The 7289-nt window shown below is 44.8% G+C and overlaps 1 pseudogene across 1 annotated transcript; it reads right to left on the bottom strand.

The window, feature by feature from the left end:
* Window positions 1-344: 344 nt before the first annotated feature.
* On the bottom strand, window positions 345-2209 carry LOC308606184 (growth hormone-inducible transmembrane protein-like; annotated as a pseudogene). The gene is made up of 2 exons: window positions 928-2209; window positions 345-730 (listed from the first exon to the last, which is right to left on the bottom strand). The product of its transcript is annotated as a growth hormone-inducible transmembrane protein-like (transcript).
* Between the last annotated feature and the right edge of the window lie 5080 nt (window positions 2210-7289).

Here is a 7289-nt window from a genome sequence, read left to right as displayed (position 1 = left end):
GATGTACAGCCATGACTTGTTTCCAAACATCCAGACCCCCTCACTGGCTCACCACAATTACACGAGTGCTAGGTTCTAAGTATTCAAAGAAAGACTGCAGGTGTCGCTTTACTTCTCTCTGGTCCCTTTACCAAACCCCTACATCACTTACGACGTTACTTGTTAATATTCTGCAATCCAAAATGAAAAATGCAGGTACACAAGTTTGCTAAATTTCACTTAACCAAATAAATTTAAAAATAGATAAAATACTTAAATTCCTGCAACACAAAACTTGGTTTTCATATTCATTTGAACATTTTAGAATTACTCAAACACGAGAATTGAAAATATGTATGCTATTTGGAAGAGAACTACTGAATTTATTCTCCAGAAGAAAAAGCAGACCTGAAGCATCACATTACTGGAACACCTGAAACATGTTGACAAATTCTTATCTTCTAAACTTCAACGAAAGCTGCTTGCACAAACTATTTAAAGAATATCTGCCCCTATTAAACAAGCCAGATATATGATGTATTAAGGAAGTCAGAAGCTGAGTCACTTCATTTCTTTCTGTTGCCTCCAGTTGCCAGAATACTGGCAACTCGCATAAATATGTTTAACATATCCATGTAGATTCCCAGCATCGAACTGATGGGATCATATTTTTGAACTCCATACACTGGTACTAATTCTGCACGCTTGATTACTTTCTGTGTATCATACAGAAGAAACATGCTGAAAAGAACTAATCCAGGGCTTCCCTGGTGGTGCAGTGGTTGAGAGTCCGCCTGCCGATGCAGGGGACACGGGTTCGTGCCCCAGTCTGGGAAGATCCCACATGCCGCGGAGCGGCTAGGCCCGTGAGCCATGGCCGCTGAGCCTGCGCGTCCGGAGCCTGTGCTCCACAGCGGGAGAGGCCACAACAGTTACAGGCCCGCGTACGGCAAAAAAAAAAAAAAAAAAGAACTAATCCACCATAAATTGCCACTGAGTACAGAGTGGCACCAGCCACAGTGGTAGGTGGAAGAAACATAGATCCTAGTGAGGACACAAAGACGACACCCAGGCCCACGCCCAGGGGTGCTCCCATGTTCAAAAACTTCTCACTGGGTGCACATATGGCCACAGTGGAGAGGCCTCCCACAATACCAGCTGTGTACCATGCAGCTGTGATGAGAAGAGGTCCCCCCTAATATCGTCAGAGGAGCCACTACTGCACCCATCACACCAGAATGTAGTAACCAAGCAAGATGCTTTGGGCCTGGGCTCTGGTCATATGATATCGACCGGACCAGCATTCCAGCTCCAATCATGGCTGCAAAGGTTGCACCAATTGTCACTCAAGAGCCTCTCATCATGAAGTTCATGAGGGCAGGAGTTCTGCTCACTGCCAGGGCAGACGAAGCTGTTATGCTGATACTTCCTGCTAAGTACATATAGGTGGTATGAATTCTATCCTTCACATACTGAGGCCAAATTACAGCTTTTTCAATACAGCTTTTTCCAATCTCATTAGACATTCCCAAGCCATAGTAGCACAAAGCTCTAAGACCGACAGCAGCCCCTCCAGCAATCTTCCCATCTGATCAATTTAAAATATTTTTTCCAATGATGTTACGAAGCTGCCTCCTTGAGTTCTTGGCTAGTTTTCCCACGCCAAATTCCAAGTCTTGTCCTGGTGGCATATTCCCTGCTGGGTGTTAAGACCCACTGATTTTTCGTGATGGAATTCTTCACAACAGGGGAGGCCTTGGTGAAAGCTGGGTGGAAAACCCTGGAAGGTAGTGTCCGGAGACACACAAGTCTTGCGGCCAGCATGGTGGTGCACCAGGTTTACCAAGCAGATCTGAAACGCTCAGTCCCTGGTCAACACAAGCGCGCAGTTCCCCTTCCGGCCTGCGAAACGCAACGACTACCACCTCCCGCGTCCTCCGCCCACCTCTTACTCAATTGTGGACTTTATTTTTTTTTTTTTTTTTTTTTTTTTTTTTGCGGTAGGCGGGCCTCTCACTGTTGTGGCCTCTCCCCTTGCAGAGCACAGGCTCCGGACGCGCAGGCTCAGCAGCCATGGCTCACGGGCCCAGCCGCTCCGCGGCATGTGGGATCTTCCCAGACCGGGGCACGAACCCGTGTCCCCTGCATCGGCAGGCGGACTCCCAACCACTGCGCCACCAGGGAAGCCCTCAATTGTGGACTTTAAATTCCCCTTTTCATCTTTATTTCCTCAGGGAGAAAAAAACAATCCTGGTGGTTGACATCAGGAAGGCGAGGCCACGGAGTTAGGTAGGAGGATCTACATATTTCTCTGTGATCAACAGCTCTGCATCCTCACCTCCTTAGCTGCTGGAGACAGGCTGCTGCTTCCAGATGTGGGATGGGGTGGTGCACGCAAGCAAATGCCTGGTGCGCCTCAAGGGGCTCCACAAACATCTGCCCAACACGCTTCTCCTAAGGACGATCTCTTAACGTTTGTGAGCGAAAGTTCTGGAAATCAGGATCAGTAAACTGCAGAGTACCTTGTGAGCGGCAGTGACAGACCCAGGCAGGAACTGCACACGCGGTAGGCAGCCCTCCTCACGCCTGTGCTGAACAGTATCTCATCTCATCGCCACAACCCCACTGCCCGGGCGGTGTTGCCCTCATGTCAAAGGTGAGGATATTGACGCTCTGCAAATGCACTTACCCACCCAAGATCACACACTCAGTCCATCCTGGAGTCACAATTCAAACTCAAGTCTATGGCCAAAGTCCATCCTTGTTCTGCTAGACCAGAGGTTACAAGCTGAAGGCCTGTGTTTGTACGTGGACCCTAGACATGTACGTAAAAACACAACTTTCTTGCTTCTCCTCAAAAAATTCTGAAGATCTGGCAACAATCAGCCAGAACAAAATAATGGCTCCTCTTTGGACAAGGAACTTGCCAGTTCACTCCACCTACTTAAAAAAATATATATATTTATTTATCTATTCACTTATTTAGGCTGCATTGGGTCTTAGTTGAGGCACGTGGGCTTCTTAGTTGCGGCATGCATGCCGGATCTAGTTCCCCACCAGGGATCGAACCCGGGCCCCCTGCATTGGGAGTGTGGAGTCTTACCCACTGGACCACCAGGGAAGTCACTCATGCCACCTACTTTTTAAATGTTTCCTATTCCTGGATATCTTTGGGCTTACAACCTTTGCACCATAGTTTACGTGCTATCCTTTATTTTAGAACAGAATTCTTTCAAAGTATATGTAAGCAAAATACTAACCCACATTGGTCCCCATCTTTCATGGGAGAGGCAAAGAGCTGGGCTGCACGATCTGCCTGCGTCGGCACAGGTGAGCGAACGTTGTCATCCGGAACTGTTGAGACTGTACTCCTGCTCCCTCGCCCCGAAGCCTGGTTTCTCCTGCTGCCAGCTGTTTTCTCAGCCCAGCAGTTACTGATGTGCTGGGATAGGAGGGCATTCACATACCACCAGGGAAATGAGGAAAAGTATAGCATGAAAATACCAACTGAAAAGGTACTCACTAGAGGTCAAAATAGTCCACTAGTAGTAGCAATAGAAAAGGAAGTTGATGAAATCTTTGGGGGGAGGGACAGGGAACATACATTGAGAAGAGCTCTTTGCTTTCTCTCAATTAATGGAAGCTAATTCAATTAAAACTGGGGCAAACTAGATTGAGGGTGCCTCTATTGCTGGGCAAAGCTTGGGTTGCCCACAGTTTAATTTCGTTTTTTAAAAAAATTAATTTATTTATTTACTTTTGGCTGCATTGGTCTTCGTTGCTGCGCACAGGCTTTCTCTAGTTGTGGCAAGCGGGGGCTACTCTTCGTTGCGGTGTGAGGGCTTCTCATTGCAGTGGCTTATTTTGTTGTGGAGCACGGGCTTTAGGCACGCGGGCTTCAGTAGTTGCGGCATGGCCCACGGTTTAATTTCTCAGAGATTTCCTGAGAGGTTGCACATAAAGGTCTGTTGTTGAACTGAAGAAAGATGCTGGGAATAGGCTCTCTGATCCTGCTCTGTTGTCAGGTTGGTTTCACCACCCAGGGGCCCACCGTGCCTCTCCCCATGGAGACACTGCTGGGTTTCAATGTGCTTTTCATTCTCTTGGCTGCCTGAGCAAACAGCCATCACTGCTTCCATTGTGAGCTCTTCTCCGTCTGGAGCCAAGCCCAAGTTCAGGGAACATGTGCTTGCGACCAACATTTGGCAGCCTGGGTCCCCACTTGGAGCGACTTTCTGCCTTTGCCTTTTTCCCATCAAGACAGTTCCTGAATCTGGAGACTGAAGAGCAGTGCTGAACATGCTTAGTTCTAAAAGCTGGTTCCTCATCCTGCTAGCTCACTGGGATGAGGGACAAAAAATTCACACCAAAATCCAGAGCCCAGGTTACAAAGACAAAAATTATTTCCATCCCTCCCTTGTTACCAACATGACTGAGGGCATACATATCTCACAGCATCAATGGGCTTAGTTTCCTGAAGAAAATTTCTCTTTGTATTATCTACCGAGTTAAGAATTTTTATGAGAAGTCCTAATACAAGTGGAAAAAAATTGAGCATCCTAATCCTGAGGCCTCATTTTCTAGGTCAGGTGACAGAATGAAGAGATTAAATGCTTTCCCCACATCCACATAGCAAGTAGTGGCAAAGTTGGTACTAGAACATAATTACTTGAATATCCAAAGTTTATTCTCCTATGCCAAGTCACTAATAAGGACAGGGTTTTTTTTTTTTAACATTTTTATACTGAGATATAATTCCATACAATAAAATGCACAGATCTTAAGTGTAGAGCTTAATAAATTTTGACAAATGTTTACACCCACGTGATCAAAACTCCAGTCGAAACATGGAATGTTTCCATCATCCTAGAAAGTTCCCTTGGGCCTTTTCCCACTCAACTCCCTTGTCCCATCTTGCCGCACCCAGCAGCAACCCCTGCTCTGATTTCCATCCCTTTTGATTAAGTTTCGGGGCCCCAGTTTTAAGAAATAAAAATTGAATGCATGTGAATTTGCCTGAAGCCCTGAAATGTCTCTTTGCAGAATTTTCCTCTCCCTTTTGGACCGCAAGTACTACTTAAGATTTGTTTTGGATCCATCTGACATTCTTCCAGAAAGTCAGCCTTAGCCCCAGCACAGACATATTTAGGGTTAAAGGCATCCACGTTTATAAGAAGTAAAGGCCAACTATGTTCCTCAATATGTGGTATAAAAAGAACTCTACCTTCTGGAATAGAAAGTTGCTATCTCCAAAATATCTGCCTTCTTGGCTCTTTCTGTATCCCACCACTCCTTCAGAGTAGCTGCCTCTGCTCCTATGGAAAGAACTGCCTGAGCCCTTGAAAGTGAGCACATATGCATTATCTTTCTACTTGGAAGCTGTTTCCTAGTTTTGATAACCTTCTGCTGCTGTGGGATTCCTCTTCGCAGCTCCTCTGACTTCCCCAGACATCATTACAGGAGGGCAGAGGCAGTTAAAAACCTAACATTGTCCTAAGCTATTTAGTCAGCAAGGGATCTGGGTTTTAGAAGCTGGGAAACTTTGGCTAAGGCTTGCTCAGAACATTGTCTTAAGGCCAAAAAGTGTTGGCAAGGCCCAGGTGAAGGCAGCTTTCCACCAGCCACAGACACGACCAAATCATACGGGGCCTGCTTCTCTTTTAAGCGGAGCGCTGACGGCCAGCCTGGATCATTTTCTCCACATCAGCTTGTCTCCCCAGACAGTGAGCTAATGCTTGGCACCAAAAAACACCATAAAAAAAGGCATTTAACCCCATGTTTTGATGCAGAAATGACTAAATGGAATATATACACAAAATTATTTAAATCAAGACAACTTTTTAAAATTCTAAGAGAATAAAAATTGCGCACACATAGTCATAACATTGGAACCCACTTGTGAACACAGAATAAAGAGGAAGCAATGCTGAAAATGTAAACTTCTCTGAAAGAGCCAAATTTCAGAAGACATTTTGTTAGTAAAGAGAGAATTCTGCGGAATTAGCTGCCTAAAGCATGTTGAATTCTTCTTCCCTATGCAATGTCACTCCTGAGTATGTTGTGGTGTTTCTACAGTTTAAAACTATTGATATTTTAAACTTTTTCTATTTTTTTTCATTTTCTAAAATTTACTTTAAAAAACAGGTACTATATTAACATGGTTCAAAATTTTAAAAATAAGAAAAGTCTCCCTCCCACTCCCAGGCCCCAGCCATTCCCTTTCCCACCCCACAGGCCCTGTGTTAGTGGTTTCCTGTGCATCTATTCAGAGCTAGTTTAGCAAAACATAGATATATACCTTTCATCCTTCTTTTTTGTAGAAATGGAATATTATAATGCTGTCCTACATTTTGCTTTTTTTTGCACTTCATTGTATTTAGAAACAGAATTTTGAAGACATATTTCAATAAAGAAAAATTATGTGTTCATTTACCCTTTGACACAGTGTATCCCACCTCTAAGAATCTATCCAAAGTATACATTGGCAAAAATACAAAATATTCTAGGTAGGCTATTCACAGAGTATTTCAAAAAGAAAGAATATGCAATGTCCACCAACTAATAAAAATGGTTACTGCTGGGGGCAGGAAGAAACAGAGGTGAGGGGACAAGGACGTAAGACCTCTCTGAATGTACCTTAAAAAAAAAAAGATGTTTTAAATATTTTACATAATTTTTTTAAAAGTCCCCCTAAAAATTGAAAGCGAAAGGAGACAAAATTAACTATATAGATTTGAAGCACTAACTACAGAGGAGCTATTTCAAGTGACCTTAAAATATTCACAATCTGGGAGTTCCCTGGTGGTCTAGTGGTTAGGATTCGGGACTTTCACTGCTGTGGCCCACGTTCAATCCCCGGTTGGGGAACTGAAATCCTGCAAGCCGCGAGGCACGGCCAAAAACAAAAAAAATCAAAAAACCTCACAATCCCTAGATCTGATTTTTCAGTCTCAGCACAACTGACATTTTGGGCTAGATAATTCTTTGTTGCGGGGGTTGTCCTGTGCATCATAGGGTGTCAGCACCCAAGGCTCAGGTGAGCTTCCCTGATTGGCAACATTTTGCACATACAGTCACACATCGTTGCCCCAAGAATTAAGTGCTGTGTTTGTCACATGTGCACCCAATAAACTAAATATTGACTGCCCTGGGAGAATGTTCTAAAATATAGGAGGAGGGGGCATGACACAGCAGGAGGAGCCACCTGGGGAAGCACCAGGGTGGGTCAGGAGGCACAGGGAGGAAGGAGGAAATGTGGGCAAGAGCCATTATTGTGAAGGGGAAGGGACGGGATGGGCAGGGTAAACAGG

This window comes from Mesoplodon bidens, assembly GCF_964165515.1.
Source record: "Mesoplodon bidens genome assembly, chromosome: 18".
Classification (NCBI taxonomy): Eukaryota; Metazoa; Chordata; class Mammalia; order Artiodactyla; family Ziphiidae; genus Mesoplodon; species Mesoplodon bidens.
Note: the sequence above shows the minus strand (reverse complement) of the source record. Positions and strands in the feature narration are given on the sequence as shown.